This window comes from Cetorhinus maximus, chromosome 2 (genome assembly GCF_964194155.1).
Source record: "Cetorhinus maximus chromosome 2, sCetMax3.hap1.1, whole genome shotgun sequence".
Lineage (NCBI taxonomy): Eukaryota > Metazoa > Chordata > Chondrichthyes > Lamniformes > Cetorhinidae > Cetorhinus > Cetorhinus maximus.
Genome location: NC_135880.1, coordinates 87,674,871 through 87,697,123, shown reverse-complemented (window position 1 = coordinate 87,697,123; position 22,253 = coordinate 87,674,871). Strand labels below are relative to the sequence as shown.

Here is a 22,253-nt window from a genome sequence, read left to right as displayed (position 1 = left end):
CAGCGGCTTCTGATAAAACATGAAACCTCATCCACTGGCGGGATGAGGTTTCATATTCGTGTTTAAAAACTTTAATAAAGTTTCAGTGCTTCTTATTAACATGTCCCCCATCTCATGTGACAGCATGAGACAGCACTTAGTCTCAGGGAGCAGTGCACTCTTTCGGGCTCATGCGCGAAAGAGCACACTTTGACAGTTGGGAATTCCCTCTCCCCTCTAACCCCCCCCACCACCCCCACCCCACCCCGGAAAGGAAGTGCATAGCACTTCCCGTCAGGCAGGCAGCTGGGCGGGCCTTAATTGGCCCGCCCACTCAAAATGGCAGTGGGGGTCAGCTGCCTGCCCACCGCCGAGCTGGTGGGGCCCGCCCCCGAGCTGGTGGGGCCCGCCCACCCAACCAACCAGGGCAAAATTCTGCCCAATGGCTTGTAATAGAAGAATGAAGTTCTGGGGGTTATTTTTGCATTCCAGTAGAATAATTTCTCCCAATTTACTTTATCAAAATCTGGGGTCAGTCTTCCATCTTGTAAGACAATGGTTTGTACCATGGTGGTCGACTCTATGTTAAACATTGCCTGGTGAAGCTCAATAAACCTACTCTGGCATTGTAATCTCTGCTGCATTTGCTGCAGTGGAAGATAGTAAGCTGAAAAGGAACATGGTTTGCTGGCCTGTTTTCTCTAGGCCTTCTTCTCGGCCAGCTGAGCTCTTCATTTCTGCTCACCTCTTCCAATGCCTTTCCAAATAGTCAGCCTTCAGAAAGTGGATAGGAAGGACCTACCTCCACTAGCAGAGGGGTCCATAGCCAGTAACTGGTAGAAGGATTGGGGGGGTTTGAAGAGAATATTTTTCACCCAGGGGTGGTGAGGGTATGGAACTCACTGTCCAAAAGAGTGGTAGAGGCAGAAACCCTCATCACATTTAAAAAATACTTGGACATACACTTGAAGTGCTATATCCTACAGGGCTACAGACCAAGAGTTGGAAAGTGGAATTTGGTTGGCACAGACATAATGGTTCAAATGGCTTATTTCAGTGCTGTAAATTTTCCACATTTCTGACATGGTTTCAAACATGAGGATGAGAATTGTAAATTGAAAGCATTGGAAGATGGGGAAGAACATTACTGATGAGTGTGGTTTGGTGCAGGACCAGATATGGGCAGCAAAGTTGCAGATGAGCTAATTGTTACATGGCATGGAGGATGGCAGGCTGGCCTGAAGAGCCTGGGAATAGTCCCGCTTGGAGGTGACAAATGGATAAGTGTTTCAGCAGCAGATGGACTGGAGCATGGGATAGATGTGCAACATATTAAGAGGTGGGTCTTTGGGATGGAGGGGATATGAGGTTGAAAGCTCAGTTTGGTGTCAAACAGGATGTCAAGATTTTGACTGGTTTTGTGTAACCTTGGAGGGTGATAGGGAGAGAGATTGAATCAATGGCAAGGCTATGGAGGTTTTGTTTGGTACTCAAAATGATGGCTTAACTGGAAGGGATTGTAACTAATCTGTATGTCAAACAAGCAGTCTGGCAACACAGAAGCACTGGCGAGGTTGAGAGATGCTGAACAGTTTAAGTTGGGAATTAGCAGCATATATTGGAAGCAATCTTCAATCAATGCCATCAAGGGGCACAGATCTGGTGTTGCCATCCACCACCAGAACTGGCTTCACCACATCAAGTACACAGACCTTACTAACATTTGCCAAAACTACTGACTGCTCCAAGATCAACCTGGAGAGTAAAGACTGTCCTTGATTTCTTTTCTCCGCTAACAACAATCTTTAAACCCTTCTAGTCTCATCTTTAAGTTTGAGGAGCACATGGACTTATTTTGTGACTAAAAGTGATATTGTGTCTCTGCTGCATCCTGCCCTGCACTTAACAATACCAAGTCTCCTCAGTCCTTGAATTGCTGTCACATCCCAAATCTCTGTCCATTGTTCCTGTAAATCCCAATTGAAACCTCCCAATTGGGTTTCCACCCGCTAGAGCTTTGATATAGCCATACTTAAGGTTGTAAATTGTATTCTCTGTGACTGTGATTAGCATGCATTATTTCTCCTTGTCCTCCACGATCTCTGAACAGCCATTGACATGGTTGACCACAATATCTGCCTCCAGCACCTTGCTTCCATTGTATGGTTTGGCGGCATTGCCCTTGCTTGGTTCTTCTCTTACGTATTCAAATGTAAAGAAATGGAATTTCTTTTTAATGAAGGGAACCATTCTATATTTTTAATAGCTTTGGGTTTGTGACCTAGATTATCTATCGGGTTTCATTTTTAACACTATTATTAGTGCCAGCATTAAAATAATGTTGACCAAAAAAATTCAGACTTGTATATACAAGTAGATGGACAGCTTTTCAGAGCTTCCATTTCTGCTCAAAAATTCTAACTCAGTTTAAGAAAATGTGCTAAGGTTCATCATTTTGGTAATATCATTGGATTGATAAGATATACAAGGCACAGAATACATATCGTTAGGAGTAATACTAAAAATAAAATGAAAAATCTGATGTGTTTCGAACATACAAACTGTCATTTTTATTACAGTGTACAATACAAACTTCTGCAGTAGCCAGGAATTCATGATGCAGCAGAGAAATTTAAAAAAACAACTGTTTGCTAGTTATTAGTAAATGATTAATTTATATAATAAACAACAAATAGAAAGTAAAAATGCATTAAAATTAATCTAAGATTTTAAAAAAACTGTACAGAACAAATCAAGTACAGCTGTACAGGCAAGCATAAAACATGGATTACAAATTCCAGAAGTTGATTGTACTCCACCCAATCCAATTATTCATCAACAATATAATTAAATAATTGCAGATAATGTAAGTCTAGGTTAATCTTTTGTTTCCCAAAGCAAACAAGTAAATACAACATGTAAAGCAAAGTAATTCTGTGATTTCTTGCCCCCACCACCACCCCTACCCCAAAAAATATACAATTGCATAAGCTACACTAAAATCTGTTATTTAAGATCGTACAAATCATCTGCTATTTAAAGCCAGGTTCATAATGATTGTGGAGTGGGTGGAGTGGGGGGCGGGGGGGCGGGGCAGTGTGGGGACTGGGGATGGGAAGTCTTGTAGGTCAGATTTGAAACACTTGCATCCCTGTTTGAATCCAGTCCACGCTAATGGCTGGAAAGCCTAATGTCATTGCTGGTCCTACATGGATTGAGGAATCCTCATTCTACAATTTGATGTTGATGTAAAGTGCTATGTTAAAATCATTTAACAATAACAAAACCTTAACTGATCTGGCAATTTGGTTGGTATCTTGTTGGCTGTATATATGGAATATTTAATTGTTTATGAAGGACAGCCCTGTTCAAGTAAGTATTATTCACCATATAATTAGTTTTCTGTCTAAATACTGCCCTCCACGAGTTATTAATGCCATAGTTGTCCTTCTTACTAAGTAATGCATTACTTTTGTAGTCATCTACAACTAATACAAGGGCATCTTATATCTCATTATTTACTAATGGTTCAGACTGCAGCAGAGCAACACAATGGAGTGCAATTTTAATGGTATGCTCTTACAAAACTGAGGTTAGAACAGAGCCTTCCAAACTATTTTCCATTGTGATCTCATTTTAACATTTGAAAATTAACATGACCCCAGATGCCATAAAAACAAAACAGCAATAAAGGAGCATAGTAACATTCAGTATATCATTATTGTTTTTAACATTATAGATCAACATATAATTCATCATATAAATAATAAAATGTATTTTAATCTACATTGTAAAAATGTTATTATTTCATGTACTTATGTAGGTTTCAGTCAAGATCTCCATAGTCCCCAGTGACAGAAGACTCTGAAGGCCTATTCCTTTTGCTTCCTGGCCCAGGCTGGCTGTACATGTGCCATGCTGCACTTTTCTGTCTATAAAGATGGCTGCCATGCAAACACCCTGCTGTACATTGCCGCCCTATAAAATGGCAGTCACGCATGCACCCTGCTGCACATTGCCCTCTATAAAGATGGCGGCCATTAACCCAGAAGCCTCGCCCAGCCCACTTGGTGCAAATGCGGGACTGGTAACTTCTTATTCAGGGTCTGAGACCTAGATGAGATCGTTCTCCCACCTACCCGCTGGGTTCATTGCTCCACTCCACCACGCCTTGGAGAGAGATCAAGAGAGGAGCAGGGCAAGGGAAAGGCCAAATGCTGCCTGGGCCTTAGTGCCAGTGTAGGGCGCAGTCTCAGAGGAGAGGGAGTCTGCGATCCCATTTGCTATTTCTGTGACCCTGGAGATCGTGACCCACAGTTTGGGAAGCACTGGGTCAGAAAATTGAATAATAGACATTTCTGCAGTCTAACACTACAATCATCCCATCTGACAGAAGATAAATTACCTTATCTTTAGATCTTTAAAAGTCAAATAAGATATAAAGTTATACTTAATTTAGATTAATGAACTAATCCTTCAGAAAAGACTTGAAGTGAAATGACTGGGAACAATTTCTCATAGGTAATGATCCCTTAATTAAAATTCCAGAGTTCATTCGCACAATAATCTCAAGTTACTTCTTAAATACTTGAGCTTTAATGTGATTTTCCCTTTCCTCCTGAATTTACTTTTCTATTGAATGATGGGGTTTTAGTTCTAGTGGAAGAGAAAAATCCATGCTATACATTTACTTTACCAGTCATAGAGTGATATTACCTTAATCATTAACCTTTTGTCAAGGATCATAATACCAACCAGTGTCAACCCTGAAGCCTACAGCTTCCAGGATACTACAATGCACTGCACCATGAAACGACAGATTAATCTGTCACTGTTGGGGGTTGCCAAATAGAGGTCAGCGTTATCTTACAGTAAGAGAAAATGATCTTTAAGATCAACAGTTGTCAGTCTAACTGGGCTTTTTACTTACTGTGCTATCACTTGGGGAAACCAACTTCCTAATTGCAGTCTTTTGCCTCCATTTGCCAAACAGCAAGAAAAGGAAAAACAACAGCTATAAGTATCACTTCATTCAATATACTATGACAGCATAGATCATTAATGAAGGCTCAATGGTACTTGAAGGAACGAGCCTACCAAGGGCCACAGATGGGTGCACTGGATAAAATCCACATTAAATATTGTTGAAATTTTTGTATGTGTGCTTCAATAGGTACCTTTAAAAAAAAAGTTATTCCTCTTCATGGATTTGTATGTGTTCAATCCTCAGCTGAGAGACTGGGGGCTTGGGAATCTGATGCCACATCTCTACCATTATTAGTCCAAGGTCAGCTGTCTAAATGAGGAAGTGCCTAAAACCCTCCCCCATGATGGCCATTGCAAGCATGGAAACCTACATCTTACTATTTTATGATGCACAATGGAGCTCCAGTGTATCACTAGTAACTTTTCCTTCATTTTGTTTCAAAATGGCCTAGAGTTTCCTGAATCCTTAGTAATGGCGTTTTATGTCATATGCAATTATTCTGGTAGAAATAATGAATTAGGCCATTCCTTATACTATGAAAACATTTCCTGGTGCCACTCCACTGGAACTCATCACAAAAACTATACAAAATTAATTATTCTAAAATAATTGTGATTGTGAATTCTCTGGATTCACTTTACTTTAATCAGCGCTTACGGAAACAAAGGCGCAGGTGAGTTGCCACCATTATTTCCCAGAGAATGCCTTGTGGTTTTGATTAGACTTCTCAGAAGATGGTTCAAAGCCTGCAAAGCTTAGTTCTGGTACAGGATTCAAAGAGTGAAAGTGCATTAAAAACAAAATTTGCTGCATTGTTAAAAATGACTTGAAATAAAAGTAAATAATAAAATGATACAGTAAATTGCACAATATTTGAGATGATATATAAATATGCACAGAAAACTAATCATTTTCAGTTAATCAGCTACCTGCATTTCTCTCCTGTTCAGCAAATCCATTGATGAAATCTCACTGAAGTTTTTTCAAGTGAGATTATGTTGCATATTTATGTCTGTTCCTCAACAGTGCCTGGCAGGAATAATGGTGCACCAACTAGATATTTTCAGGATGTAAAGAAAGCATGAGCCCTAGATGATAGCAATGGAAACCCTAGTTGCTTAATCCAAGATCCATTGCATCTGGTTTGAGAAGTTTTCCAGTTTAAAGAAAACCACACTGGTAAACAAAGAATGTAATGCCACGTGAAATGAAATATGGTTGTCTTGTATATAACATAAATGTTTTTTTCAAAAGAACAATGACCAAGTTCACTAAAAGAATGCAGAAGAAATCCTCAGGGTCTTGGTTGGTAATTAAGTATAAAGGTCAGGATAGCCAGCTGTGAAGGCATAGACACAAGGCTAGAGAGACATGCTCAGGATTTGCCGATAAAGGGAAATACTTACCCTTTCCTTCCTTTCAGGAGAAGCTAATTTCCAAGAGATTACTCTGGAGATAACATCCCTTAACTGCAAATGCTAACGCAAACCAAGACCATTATGAAAATAATTAGTAAACGGTTGGAGGTAAAGAGGTATAGTGAACAGTGGGTCAGAACACTTGGTTTAGACCTTTGAATAGATAGAGTGTTTAACTTATAAATATCATGGGCATATGCATATATTAAGTACTGCTGGTGAAAATTTAAAGCATTGTTTCTGTCAAACATATTTATAATACTGATTCTTTACTCAGTTCATGCTGAGTCATCATTCCAGAGAAATGCTGGAAGCTAGTGATCTGCCAGCATAGGAGGACCTACCCTATAATGTCCATATCAAACAAACACTAGTCAAAGCCTCATACCCCAGATGCTGTAGGTAACAAGGTATAGATGAGATCATGTGATCTTGCACAAACCACATGTATGAAAGGTGCAGCATTGGAAGCTGTGGATAAGACCAGCAGTACAGTGTTCTATTGGATAGTTGTCTTTCATAAACCAACATCGTTCGTATCGTTGGTCACTGCATGTGATGATGTGATCACACTAGAGAGGGTACAGAAGAGATTTACAAAGATGTTGCCAGGAATGGAGAATTTTGAGGAAAAATTGGATAGGTTTTTTGTTTTCTTTGGAATACTGGAAAAAGAGAGAAGATTTATTGAACTGCCTAAAATTATGAGGGGCCTAGGTAGAGTAGACAGAAAGAGCCAAGGCTCCTTAGGCAGCACCTTCCAAACCCACGACCACTACCATCTAGAAGGACAGGGGCAGCAGATACATGGGAACACCACCATCTGGAAGTTCCCCTCCGAGTCACTCACCATACTGACTTGGAAATATATTACCTTTCCTTCACTGTCGCTGGGTCAAAATCCTGGAACTATTCCTAACAGCACTGTGGGTGTACCTACACCACATGGACTGCAGCAGTTCAATAAGGCAGTTCACCACCACCTTCTCAAGGGCAATAAATGCTGGCCTAACCAGAGACCCCAACATCCCATAAATGAATAAAAAAATAATAATCAAGGGGCATGGATTTAAAATTATTGGTGAAAAAATTAGAGGTGAGTTGAGAAACCTTTTCACCCAGAGGGTGGTGGGTGTCTGGAACTCATTGCCTAAAAAGGTGGTAGAGGCAGAATAGCTCCCTTCCGTGCCGTAAACCTTTCTACATTTCTATATACCCTTTGTTCTGCCTCAAAAGATCATTGACACACAGGAACATAAGATTGCCTTGATTTTTGTTATGAGGATTCCCAAGAAAGCAGCATAATGTCCATAAAGAGAATCACATATTTGGCACACTGAAAAAAATCCCCCGTGTAATGTATTCCAAAACATTGTTTATAGGTGTACATTACCATTCCCTTTGCTCCGCCATTGGCAACTGTGTCAAGCCACCATTGCCCCATGCTCTGGAAATCCTTCCCTAAACCTTTCTGCCACTTCAACTCTGTCTCCTTAAATCCCACCTCTTTGACTAAACATTTGGTCACTCTACTAATATCTTTCCTATGGTTTGGCATCCTTTTATATCTCTGCAGCACTTTGGGATATTTTTCTATGTCAAATGAGTCACTTAAATGAAACAAAAACAGAAAACACTGGAAGTACAAAGCACATCTGGCAGCATTTGTGTATAAGAAACAGTTAACATTTCAGGTTGATGACCTTTTATCAGAATTCCTTGCTAGTGCATGATATAAATATAAGTTGCTACTTTACATAAGCTGCATACAGCAAAACAAACTTATATAGCACCTTTAATATAATAAAACATCCCAAGGAACTTCACAGGAGACAAAAATTGGCTGAGCCAAAGAGGACAACATTAGGACAGGTGACCAAAATCTTGGTCAAAGAGGTATTTTTAAGGAGTGTTAAGGAGGAGAGATGTGCGAAGATTCTGGGAGGTAATTCCAGCATTTACAGTCTAGATGTCTGAAATAACAGCTAACAATGGTGGAGCAAAGGAAGTAGAGGATGCACAAGAACCCAGAACCAAAGAACAGAGTTCTCAGTGTTGTAGGGCTGGAGGAAGTTTGTATGATCTGACATTTTTGTATGGCACAACTGTTGGAGAATAAAAACTTCATTGCCCCAAGGCCAATTATATGAAACTTGTGCATTGGTGCACTGCAAACCTGACAGTTCCCTGTGAGGTAAAGCAAAAAGCAAAATAATTCAGTGCTGAAATCATAAAAAGGAACGTAAATTGAACAGGAAAAAAAAGTAGAGAAGATGTAATGAATTAAGTGGTGAATAAGGGTACTATTTATGAATTATGCCTAATTTGTGTATCATCAGTGAATAATTCATAATGGTGCCTCTAAAGACATTTCTGCATTATAATTTAAGGAAGTATTAGCTTTCTTTGCTAGAGGCAGTTCTAATGGTGGCTTTTGTCTATAAATCCTGGTAAATGGCAGTTAATCCTGCAACAAAGCCAGAACCTGGGATAGAGACAGGTCTGGTACATCGTCTTAGTGTCTGTCCTCTGCACTCCTGGGTTATCAACCACTTCTCCCCTTCTTTTGTGGTCAAGCATACAAGATGTAACTGAGTTACTATTAAGGTTTATTTTTGCATTCTGACAACTGTCTGTGCAAACAAAAGTAAAATCCCCTTAATTGTCACGTAACATCCACTTAACAAGGAAGAAAGCTGTGTTGTAAACATGTACCATAACAGGAAAATTCTTCAAGTTTCAGGGATGTGAGAAACATGGCTGTCCTTTCCACAAAAACAGTGGTTCCCAAAGTGGGGTACGGCAGATGTCCGTAGTGGGCACTTAGGAAAAACTGTGTAATGGCAGGTTTTGTTTCAACACTTAGATACATCAATAAATGAAAACAATTAGCTAGAAAATGTTTTCTCAAAATGCTGATCAAAATTTTGTAATTAGCTTCTTCATCATATTGTTAAAAATGTAGCAAGAGTATTTAACTTTATTTTCAAATGCACCAATGAGAGTACAGCAAACACAGAAAAAATGTTGCACTGTTTTCATCCAATGAGCATACAACATGTTATCAAACTGTTTACCCCTATTAGAGCTTTTCAGTTGTAACTTTTCCACTTGTATAGAGTAAATTAAGTACCTGAGAACAGAACCCTTCAAAATGGACAGATGGCTAAAAACATGGAGTGTTTTTTTAGAAAAACTACCAGCCATGAGAATGAAACTGCAAACATCAGTGTGACTACTGTGGAGATCGCAGAAGTAATGACTGATTCCACATGTGAGCTTCGCTCTGGAATTACAGAGTGAAACAATAACTGACATAAAACAGGATGCGTATCAAAGAAACGTAAACATGTCAAAAAATACATTGAGACTGAATTCACTTGAACTGGACCCAATGATTATCCTCAACCACAGTGCATGCTATGTGGAGAGGTGCTTTTGAACAACAGTTTAAAGCCATCTCTTTTACACAGACATTTGGAAATGCAACATGAGCTATACAAAGACAAACCATGAGAATTTCTTGAATGAGCAAGAAAGTTTTATGCTCTGTTTCAGCAGATGACAACTCAAAAGCCCTTGAAGCATCATATCTGGTAAGCTATAGAGTGGCAAGGTCAGGGAAGCTTCATCCTATAGCCAAGGAACTAATACTAGAAAAATATTAAAATTACTAACATGTCCCCCTCATGTGGCAATGTCACATGAGATGGGACGTTAATAATAAACACTTAAAATTTATTACATTTTTAAAAAACAGACATGAACCTTCATCCCGCCAGTGGATGAAGTTTCATGAATAATCTGGAGCCCGCTGGGGCTCCTGGCCTGCCCGCCAGCCCTAAGCTTGGACGGGCAGGTCTTTAATTATCTTAACTAGCCTGTCAATGTCCTCAATTGGCCATTGACAGGTCAGTGGGCGGACAGCTGATTTCGGTTCCGCCCGCCTTCCTAAAAATTTAAAGGGACCGGGATGACGTCGGGGATTCCTCCCGACGTCATCCCGCATCATTTTCCCCTCGGCAAGGGGGCCCCGCCCCCAAATCGCTGAGGGGAAAATCCTGGCCTGCCTGTTGCTGTGGACATTGTTGACACTATAATTGGGGAGAAAGCTAAAAAGGCCATTCAAATTGTACGATTGTTAAAAGATACTGTTATCCGTTACATTAATGATACGGCCAATGATGTTCTGACTCTTGTTATGATCTTGGACCAGACCCCAAGTTCTGGGTACGATCTGGTTAAAAATAGACAAAGTTTGAGATTCAAGACAGTTGCTAAGAAAATAAAGCAATAGGATTCCACAGCTTTTGAACAAATAAACTACACAAGATCAGAAAGATAAAGTAATTTACAATATCTATCTTATACTCTCATATTCAGGGTTAATGAGGTAAATGTGAATTAACAGGCAAATTGTGGTCTCACACCATAATATACATTAAATAGCAAATGGGACCAAGACATCCCACAGATTTCTCGGCAACCCATCTAGACATCAGTGAACGCTGTGAGTCAACCAATCTTGTTGAAACTCTGTCTCTCTCATGAGGGATTCCAGTCTTCACCTTTGAAGATCTAGCCTTGGCACTCTCTCCAAACGTCACTCCAACTCGGACAGCCTCAATGGTGGCCCACCTTGCAGGGTTTCGCTCTCTTTGCGCGATACTCTGTTCCCCTGGATTCCCAAGTCTGCACTCCAGCATGAATTCACAAGCAAAACTTCAGCTCTTCGGCCGCACTGAGCAGAACACCACTGTTCCAGCGGCCCCAGTTGCACAGAGTCACCAACTTTCTGCCTTCTCCAATCTTCAGGGCTTCTCCCAAGCCCTCACTGCTTAAAGTCTGCCAATTGCAGTGCTTTTACTAATTGGAACATCTTTCTTTGCTCCTCTTTCTTTGGGACCTCTTCCTGTCTCCTATCTGGGATTCTTCTCTAAAAATGGTGCCCTGCTCCTGGGTCACATGATTGGGGTTTACATGCCATTTTCTTTTTATGCAGGTGCACTGGGCCCATCTTCGACCCAAAGAACTACGAAATGTCGCTTTGCGCATGTGTTGCTTGCTCCTGGTTCACGCATGTACAGAACCTCCTGAGGCCTGTCAGGACTTGGGAGTTCCCCCTGCTCACCAATAAGGTAAGTTTAGATCCTGTAACACTCTGAATTATTGAACCAAGTAATTAGTAGCAATTATTTTGCTCTGTAACTGGATGAGCTTACTGCAAACCTATCTCATCTCTTCGTTTACGTGAGGTATATTAATGAAGGGTCAATACAAGAGGATATTTTATTTTGTAAATCATTACCTAATCAAAAAATAGTTGAGATATTCTGGTTGCTTGACAGCTTCATCACTGGACATGGTAAAAATGTGTTGTAATCTGCACTGATGAAGCTAAGTCAATAATGGAGACACAGTTGAGTGGTGACACATGTGAAAGAAGTTGTCGCAATGCAACATGGGTGCACTGCAGCATACACAGGTTAGTAAGAACATGCCTGACAACTTAAAAGAAGTGCTGGACAATGCTCTGAGAATGGATAACTTTATAAAAGCCTGTCACCTACTCATTGGGCAGAATTCTCCAGTGGTGAGCGGGAGCGGGGCCCGCTCACCAATGCATAAAATGACACGTGGTAACGTCGGACGGGCTATTAAGGCCATTTAAATAGTAATTAATTCAATTAACTGAGCTGCACGTCCAACCTTAAGGTTGGTGGGCAGGTGAAGAGCCCAGGCAGCCTTTGCATTTTTCATGAAACCTCATCCACGGGTGGAATGAGGCTTCATGAAGTGTTTTAAAAGTCAATAAAAATTTTTTAAATAATTTTTTCACATGTACCAGCTCATGTGACAGTGTCACAAGAGGGGGCATGTTTTACAAATTTTTATTTCCCTTTATTTAAATTTACACATGTCAAACTGATCTCCCCGAGGGATGCATGCGCGAAAGAGTGCAGGGAATGACTCAGGGAATTCCACCCGCCCCTCCTACAAGGAGTTCTCAGTGCTTCCGGGCGAGCATCACGCTGGGTGGGCCTTGGTTGGCCCGCCCACGTAAAATGGCAGTGCGTCCCCGATTGGGGGTGCCAATTGAGTTCATACCCACCCCCACACAACCCCCCTAACGGGGGGAAAATTCGGCCCTATATAATGAAATAGAAAGCAAACGTGTCAATCTGTTGTTCCAAGCAGATGTTTGTTGGCTTTCTCACGATAAGTGTTGAACAGTTCTTATAACTTCACCTGTGCAGTTCATCTGCACAGATCACCCATTCCCTCTCTCTGCATGTCTGCATGATGCAGCATGGCTCTCATGTCTGGGCTACCTGTCAGATATTTCTTTCGCCTAAACGAGCTAAATATAGGACTCTAGGGGCTGAGTGTGATGCTATTCAAATGTCCAGAAAAAAATTGAGGCCATGAATAAAAGAGCTGGAATTTAGGGGTCATTGTGTCGAGGAAAACAACACTCTAATACTTCCAAGCCTGCACAAGTTCTTGACGACTAACGAGCTAAACTTCTAGGACAGCATTAAAGGTGACATCAAGCAACATATTACTGAAGTGGCACAGCAATTACTTGACCACTTCCCCCGATGGACAACAAAAAGAACTGCGTTCACTACCCTTTCCCAAATATTCCTGTCATTCCCATGTCACAAGAAGAGCTGACCATAAAAGAACAAGAGAACCTCCTTAACATAACAACTAATGGCATGCTCAAGGTTGAGTTCTAACAAAAGCAACTGACAGATTTTTGGCTCCAAATGCAAGCAGAATATCCTCAGCTGTCAAGCATCTGGTGCTGTTCACCACAACATACCTTTGTGAAAGAGGATTTCGGCACTCACTGGAACGAAATCAAAGTATCACCACTGTGCATATGTTGAATGCAGTTTAAGACTGAAATTGTCACCCATTTCTCCCAATTTCAAGCACTTATGCTCCAATAAACAAGCTCATCCATCACATTTATGGTAAGTAAAAAAAATTATGTTTACCTGTAATGTATGGTTATGTATTTACAAAACATGTCATTAGAGGGGCAGTTAAAAAAGAAACTGCCTGTAGACGTTTGGAAGAAGTGGGTAAATCTGAATAAAGGTATGCAACCAAAAAGTTTGGAAACCACAGCACAAGAATAATCCATGAAATTTCACTAAAATGATGCATAAGTTATAAATAGTGTTCTAGGGATTTCATCAATCAATATATTAAATTTTCTTCCTTTCCCCTTATTTTCATTCTTTCAAGACTTCAATACTTAATTATTTTGCCTTTGTTTTTATTTTTTCTCAATATTTTCTCATTTTTCTTACTTCTTTTGGCTTTCCTTATCAATATTCTCCTATTGTGAGTCGAGCAGTTATCTCAAAACAATAAGTACATATGCAACTAAATTTTATCAAGTAATTCTGGTCTTGTGTACTGCAGAGTTAGTACAAGTGCAGCCGATCTCTGGTAATTGCAGAACTATGCTTGGAACTGTGTTTTCTGAGAGCAGGAAAGGAAGCTAGTGGTGGCTGCATTCATAAGGGGTAAAAATGTTAGCTAATATCACTCCATTTCACCTCCCAAAGTAAGGCATTAAAGCTTAGTAACTACAAAAAAAACCTTGGTCCAATTGTCATTAGGAGAAATCCCAGGCATCAAAAAAAATACAGGGGGCTGGTTATCCAGAGATCTGCAAGCAAGGATTCTGAGCCACATGTTCTCACCAGGTTTTCACAATTTGGGTACTAAAGTGTGCTTCAACATCTAGGAGGTGTTAAGATATCCAATAAAAAAGATTAATGCTTGGCAAGGATTACCCAAGAATCTGCACATCCCAACTATCATGTCAGTTACCCAGCACAAAAAAGCTGGTAGGGTGGAATTTTACCACCCCATCCCGGCGTATATGAAGGCGAGGGAGGGCACGTAAAATAATATGGGTGGCTCGCACACCACCTTGCTGCCCATTCCCGAGCTGTGCAGTGGGCAGGCAAGGCATCAGTCAGCCCACTCACCCTTATGCCTATTGAGGCCCTCAAGTTGCCAATTAAGGGCCTCTTTCTGCCTCCACCACAATATAGTGGGCAGGGGAAGATGGAAGGCAAGTGGCCAGCCTGCTACTTTCCCAACTTGGGGGAAAAGGGAGGGGTACTTACTTTTTGGGGGGGAGCGGGTCCCCTGTGCCCATTTGGGGCACTCCGCGCCTCCCCGCGCACCCCCCCCCCCCCCCCCCCACCGCTGCCCAACCCCAAGATGGTAATTCTCCCTTTTTGCCTCCCACCTGGCCACTCGAACCTGACCCCCACACCCCTCTTCCCCCCCACTAGGGTCCCTGATCCCTTCCTGACCAAAAACCCTGGGGTTACCCAAGTCCAGTATCCATTATCTTCTTCTCAGGACTCCTTTTAAGTCCCAACCAGGCCAATCAGATTGTCCAACAGTTCTTGAGGATGGGACTTCCTGTACCTGATGGGCAGAAGTCTCACTCTCACCTTGTTAAGGCTGTCTCCAGTATTAATGCTTCAGGGCAGCCTTTTTAAAGTTGGCAAGCTGCTGACTGATTTTACTACTGCAGTGGTGAGCAATACAAGTTGTAATATGGGTTCTTTAAATGTTTTAATGATGAGATCTTGAGATATGTATATTTAAACATGAACCCTTTATTGTTAGTCTTTAACTATTGACAGATCATAGGTTACTGTCATGCATGTTATTCTGTCTCCCATGCAGGTAGGCTGCTTCTAGAGTGTTCTCTCTAGACTGTTCTCTCAGTCTATTATCATGTGACTCTATATATCATACTGTGGCGGTGCCATTTTCCAGCCCTTGCTCAGCTGAGCACCTTTACTTTACAATGGCGTTCAGCAACATACAACATCCCTCTTTCTTCTCCAAATAAAACTGCACTTGCTGTCCCTGCTCCCCCATCGCAAGTCTCTGACTTTATAAATTCAGAAAGTCTTGAGGCATGACTGTTCTTCCACATCTTGGTCTGTCTTGTTTGGAGGAATGGTAGTAGTACTCTGTTTATGGCACCTGGCTATCTCCATTTGATTCATTTTTTGCACTCTTTCGAGTTGCGTTTCTCTTTATTAATAATCTGTCTGCGTTTTTCTGACACCATGGGTTTGTCCTATTCCTTCCAAAGGGGATGTGCACTCCATTCATTCCTAGAGTGGACTTGAATTTTCTTTTTCCATGGTGTCCGCCATGTTCTTGCTGGATGAATATGTTTCACAAATGGAACCTTCATATCCACTTGATTCACAATTTCAGCCAAACACTTGTTTGCTGTTTTATTTTCAAATCCTTTTGCAAGCTTATGAATCTTTTTAATCAGCTCAGCTTTTTCTTCTGTAGTTCCTTGTGCTTCAATGTCAGATTTACATTTTCCGATCTCTTTTCTGTTTTTTCTTTTTCTGTCTGCAACAGAACTTTGTCCTTGTGCTTCATTTTGGATCACTGTTGGCTAGGTCTGTCTCCGGCAAAGTCTTAACTTGTTTCAGCTCCGTAACTGTGCTACTCATGGCTATTATTCAATTATCCAATCGCAGTTTGGAAAATTCTGTGGCTTTTCCTTTCAATGCCTCCTCTTTTCCATTCAACTGCTTCTTCAGCTCTTCGGTCTCTTTCTTGTAGCTTTTGACTTCCTCCTGGAATATTGAACATTGCTGAGTCTTCTCTGCTAACTGGTTCTTCAGTTTGTTCAGTGATGTTACATTCATTTTGCTTCTCTTCGTATACTTCCAGAAGAATAAATTTTGTCCTGAGGGATTCTTGTAATGTGAAGGTTTTCCTTTTTATTTTCAAAGCTTGTTTCATCTTGAGCTTTCCAGAATTCAGCATGGTCTCCTCGAGGGTCTCGAGTTTCTTCTGCTGCAGTTCCATTCTACTGTTTAAGACATATCTTCATGTTGCTGAACGATTACGCATTCCTTTTGCATTTGATCATGATCAATCAGTTGTTTTTTCAGCTGTTTATTTCCATGTTGACCTCTTGCCAACTCACTCTAGGCTTCAGTCCATCATTTTGTTGCTATTGATAATTCCAATGCAGCTTTTTCTGAAGTAATATTCAACATCCTTTTTAAACCTTTTAAACATCCTTATGTTTTTACGTGGCTACATATTGATTCTTCAAAAAGTCTTTCGGGGTTGCAACTTCTTTGCCTGCCTTTTCTACCTGCTATTCTGCCTGGCTGTACATCTGGTTGAGTTTTCCCAACTCCTGCTTTGATTTGCTAACTGAGGATTTGAGGGTCATTATCTCCTTCTGGTACCTTGTGTGTCGTGTCTGAAATTTGTTTGTTCACATCTCGAACAGCTTGATCATTGAAGACTAAACTTTATCGTGCGTTTTAAAAGGCTTGAATTTTGTGCTTCAAATCTTTCAGCTCAGCTCTGATGTGAACATTTTCTTGCAGAACAGCTTCATTTACTTTTTGCACATTTTACTTCTTTTGTGTTACCTCAGATAGCTTTCCTTCATTCATAGCCATCTGCCCACTCTGCACCGCCATCTATCTCCCGCTCTCTGGGGTCTTTTGTTGCCCTAGGCACTTTATTGGGATTTGCCTTCTCTCCAGAGTTTTTTGTTGCCTGACTCTAATTTTCTGCCTATGAACATTTGTTTTTTCCTGTAGTTACAGCTTTAAATGTTGTTGCCCCTTTAAGACTCAGTGTAGTACCCATTTTTTTCACTTCAGGCTGTCTGCAGCTGTTGGTTTTCTTTGTTGTGAGTTTCCTGCACTTTTCTGTGTTGGCAGGCTCTCCAGCGATTGTGGGCCTGGTTTTTTTTTTAAACTTTGTAAAACTGCAGCAACTTCTTCTCTGGGCTGCAAAGGCCGATTTCAGGGCAATTCTTTTGTTTTTTTTTCGTGGACGCACTTATTGAACTTTCCGCTTGCTCTGCTTGCCATTTAAGAAAAAATCTTCAGAAAAGCAGCATTTTTTTCTAAACTCTGCCAGGACTTTTCTCATTTTTTAATGTGCTCTCCAGTTTTTCCTCTGCCCTGGCTACTTTTTAAACTTTTTTTTACTGCAGCTGTCTTTTAGTTTCTCTATGGATATGCTGAGTTCTGGGACTGCCACCTATTCTATAGTGTAAGTACAGCCTCTTTTGTAATTTTTGTTCACCATCTCATGAACTGTCCAGTATTCTTCACACTGCGTCACTTGTGATCTAACTAACTTTCTAGCATTCTCCCCTGTAAAATTCACCCCATGGTCTCTAACTATTCCAATTGTTTTCCAAATGAAATAATCCCAATTTTTAAGCAAAAATGTTATTATTTCTTCAAGTATTCTTGAAAAGTATTATGTTGAAATATAAATAGAAGAAAATACACTTGCTGCATTCATCTACCAGTCAAAATAGTAGCTCGCCCTTTAAAATTGAAAAGGCCTCCTAAGACACAAAACATATATTTAGGATGGGATTTTGGGTTGTTGGCGAGGGTGAGCTCGGGGGTGGGAGGTCACTTAAACCTGCCCCCTGGGTCAGCATGCCAGTTTCCCAATGCAAAACTGGCATGCCTGAATTTTGGAATGCACTGACCAGAGCAGGAAGAGGCAACTCACCTGAGCTTTTTAAATGACCACTTAAAGACATTTATCGAGCTTGTTATTAGCTCATTCAGGGCACAAATTTGCATCTTCTTTTCACAGGTCATGCCATTAAAACCACAACATGGAGAAGGAAGCAGTGACAGAGTGGTGAGCAATCTGCAATGGCATGACAGACGCACAAAGCAACATTAAGGAGAGAAGAATGCGAACTGACAGCAAAAATGATGCAGAGTTGTCAGTAGCAGCAAATTTCCAAAATACACTCCAGAGACAGGATTCAATATACACTGAAATATACACAGAAAATTCTGGTAACATGCTGGCAAGTCTATTAGCATCTTAACAAAAAAGGCAGGCTAACATTTAAAGTGCAGAGCCTATTAATTGCCACCCTTCCTTATTTCTCCTTCTATGACTTAGTGTTTAATTTTGCTCATGCCTCTGTTTAAAAGGTCTCTCTTTACATTAAAAGCGTGACATAAATGGAAGATTTTGTTACTGGTAAAACTGACTCATTCTGCACCCGATATGTTAATCTGTTCTCTCTCTTTGGGGAAATTTATGGACCTACTGCCTAATAGTAGCACTTAACATTTTCGTACTGATTCCCTGCTTTGGCACTTTTTTTCACTTTATCTCACCAAGAACTTGTGCTCAGTAATAGGTTATATCCCTCATGTCTTTGCACTCTTGAGAAGGGCTTTTCTTTTGGGGGCGGGGCAGTAGGGCAGACTCTACAGCCCAATGCCAGTGATGGAAGGTCACAAGAGGAAATGGGGTTGAGATTCACCAAGTTTAGTCCAATGATGAGAAGGTGCATCTGCCAGAGAAGTGGCAGACTCCTGGGCAGCAGGGGCACAGGGGTTATGAAGGAGGAGTAGGAAGACTCCAGATTCTCCACCTAACACAATTTTCACCATCACTCTCAATCATATTGCCAACCCTCACTTCCCATTCTCTGGAGTTTCACCAGCATGATATGGAAATACCTATGTCAGCCTTAGAGCAACCACTTTCTAAGTGCTTTATGGCTTAGCTGTTAACTATTGTTTACTTTATAAACACCTGTTTGACCTACAAAGTGATTTAACGATTTGGTGGCCTCTGCAGACAGCCATCCTACAAGATGGTCCCCCTGCAGCAGAGGTTGAGGTGAAGGCAGGCTGCTTGCTCATGCTTGTCTGGGTCTGAGGTGTCCGTGATGGCCGTCCTTGCTCTGGTTGTACCCGGAGTGACACCTTCAAAGGCTGCTGCAGCTGCTTCACTGCAGGGACAGCCTCTGTCACAGGGGTGACTCCACAGATGCTTTGTCCATCAGAGGGGCAATGGAGATGGGTAATGATGACTGAACCCTGTAAGGGGTGGTCCTCTCATCACCATCTGTCGCCTCCTCAGCCCCTTTATGGAGCCCTTGATCGCTGGAGGGGACAGCCATTTGTGCCACCGACCAGTGGACTAGTCTGTTAGCATCTTTAAAAAAAAAGACAGGCAGACCCTATTCATAACCACCCTTCGTTATTGTTTAATTTTCTTCATGCCTCTGTTTAAGACATCTCTGTTTACCTGCTGCCTAGTCTGGCATGCAACCTCTGCATGTCAGTGTGTTCCTGCATCCACTCCAAGTGATGCCACACGTGGTACTCCATTAGCTTTGCTATTCTCTCAAGGAAGAAGCTCATGTATTCAAAGCATTGAGTCATTGTGGATCACATGAAATGAATGGACTTCTCCATTCTCACCCCGTGATCCTGCACTGCATCAGGTAACTCTGACATGCGGGCACACACCTTGCACTGCATTTTCTGGTATAGCCACCTGTTTCATGACTTCTGAGGTGCTGCATCTGCATCTTGTTGGCAGGGCTGTGCCTGTCCTCCATCCTCCAAGGGCTATTGGCCACAGTCGACTCTGCTTCCCCGAATCATCTAGCTCCAAAATGATGTGTCCTTCATCCTGTGCCACCACCTCTAATAACTCGTGAGGACCCACTAAGATGCGAGTGTGGGGGATGGTGCACTAGTAAGATGTGACTGTGCAGCCCCCAAAGGTATTTTCTTTCTGTGAGTCCTCTGAAACTTGTTCCCTGTGTATAGACTCCTGCTCCTCCACAGCTGACTCTGTGGGAAACATTGGAAAAGATGGTGATGAGGGATCAGCTGCTTAAAGTACTGAGATATCAACTTATGCAATGTCAGGTGGTTGCATGGGGAGAACTGGCATGCATCCCCTGAAATTGGAGATGGAGATGTCTTTACCCTGCCTGTGGAGGGCTCCAGCTACTCCATTTCCATCATCCATGAGGAGTGACATTCTGGTCACATCAAGATCCTCAAATCATTTTAGTACAGCAGTGCTGTGCCAGCCCACTGTCCGGGCCTGCCCTCTCGGTCTGAGTTTTCAACACCCGTTTGGCTGGCAAGGGGAGGAATGATACCACAAGGCCTCCCTCCCTTTCCACTTGCAGCTTCTCATTCACGTACAACACTGCAGACTACACTCCGGCCTCCTGATCAGCAGCATTAGGGTCTGACCTAAACTGTAGCGGCTCAAGAAAGCGGCTCACTATAACCTTTTCAAGGACAATTAGGGATGGACAATAAATGCTGGCCTAGCCACCAACACCCACATGCTGCAAAAAGAATTTTTAAGAAAACCTGTGCTTATGGGTCAGTAAGGCACCTGTGCACATCCTCTCCCATGGTGAGGAGACTTCAATGCACCCTCAGGATGCCACTCTCTTTGCCACTTTGGTGACTGGTAATGCAGAGGCATACCATCTGGATCTCTCTTGGCACTCATCTTTCCAGACCCAAGAAAATAATTGAAACGTTTCTGGCACTTCTCCTCACCAATCTTCTGCTGTTGACCTCACGTGCCACCTCCAGCCATGTTCTCTTGGTCAGTTTTGCAGGCCACCTGTTGCCGTTGGCAGGGAAGAGAATGTTCCTCTGTGCACTCACTGGCTTGCAGCAGAACCCCCAGTGAGCTATCTGAAAAAGGGACTAGGGGCTGCCCTGGCACGGAGGCATTCCCTGCACACTTCCCTCTGCTCTGATTATGTCTCCTTTGCGTGATGAATGCCAGGCTCAGCAATGCATTGTCTTTAAAATCTGAGCCACTTCCAGCTTGGTCCCACCGCCATCCCTCGTCTGCCATTGCTAACTGGATTCTGAACAAGATTCCTGGACAATTAAGCACTTTGCATTACAAAATGTGGGCATGTGGCGTTTCCACATTGGCGTAAGGTCAGGACCTGGAAGTCCTTATGACAGTGGAGTTCCTATCCGGGAATTGAAATCCCACCCATACTTCCTGGAGTTGGTGCTATTATCTTGCACTATTTATTATGGAAACTGACATGATTATTTGTATTATTTCAGTTAGATTTTCTAAACATTAGTTTGTAAGATAACCTAGAATCCTCAATCATTACAATCTTTAACTTCTAATTAAAATTTTGTCCAATGTATTATACTTCTACGCTAAATTAGGAATATTTGTTATAATCTGATAATTTAACAAGTGCTCTTTTCATTATGTATTGCCAGAAAATCTATACTTTTAACTACTGTGTAACTTCAACAAAGCCCTAATCCAACTTCTGGTGCAAAAGCATTTTTTTTTTTTAACAAAAAGTTGTTTCTTGAAAACAGTGTAAGTACTGCATATTGCTGATTTTTGGCACAAATGGTCTTGGAAATTTGGATGCAAGTGACTGGGTGCCCATTTTTATTCTACACGTAAATTTCACTCACCTTTTTAGCCAATTTTTAACATAACTCAATCCCTGGTAAAAGCGCAACTCAAATGAATTTCCTGAGTTTATACCAGTTCAAAATGTGTTTTTTCCATGCATTGATGGGATGTGGGCATCACTGGCAAGGCTAGCATTTATTGCCCATCCCTAACTGCCCTTGAGAAGGTGGAGGTGAGCCGCCTTGTTGAACCCCTCCAGTCCGCATGGCATAGATACATCCACATGCTGTAAACTTATGGCTAAGATTTTAGGCACAACAGAATTCTCTCCCTAAGCACATAAGTGATAAATTGGAAGTCATCAAACTGAATCTTTCACATGGAACAGTGCTGTGCAATACATTCGGCACGTGCCACAGATGGCTCATTGGCCACAAACATGCAGCAAATTGATGTTCCTGTCTAGGTGCTTAAAGTACTGAGATATCAACTTATGCAATGTCAGGTGGTTGCATGGGGAGAACTGGCATGCATCCCCTGAACTTGGAGATGGAGATGTCTTTACCCTGCCTGTGGAGGACTCCAGCTACTCCATTTCCATCGAC

The 22,253-nt window shown here is 41.6% G+C and overlaps 1 protein-coding gene across 1 annotated transcript in view; it reads right to left on the bottom strand.

Moving 5' to 3' along the window:
* LOC144691231 (uncharacterized) overlaps positions 1 to 4,949 on the bottom strand; it is a 341,534-nt gene extending 336,585 nt beyond the window's left edge. The window contains exon 1 of the mRNA XM_078559280.1: positions 4,910 to 4,949. The gene's annotated coding sequence lies outside the window, so the exon portion shown is untranslated. The remainder of the gene's footprint in view (positions 1 to 4,909) is intronic.
* Between the last annotated feature and the right edge of the window lie 17,304 nt (positions 4,950 to 22,253).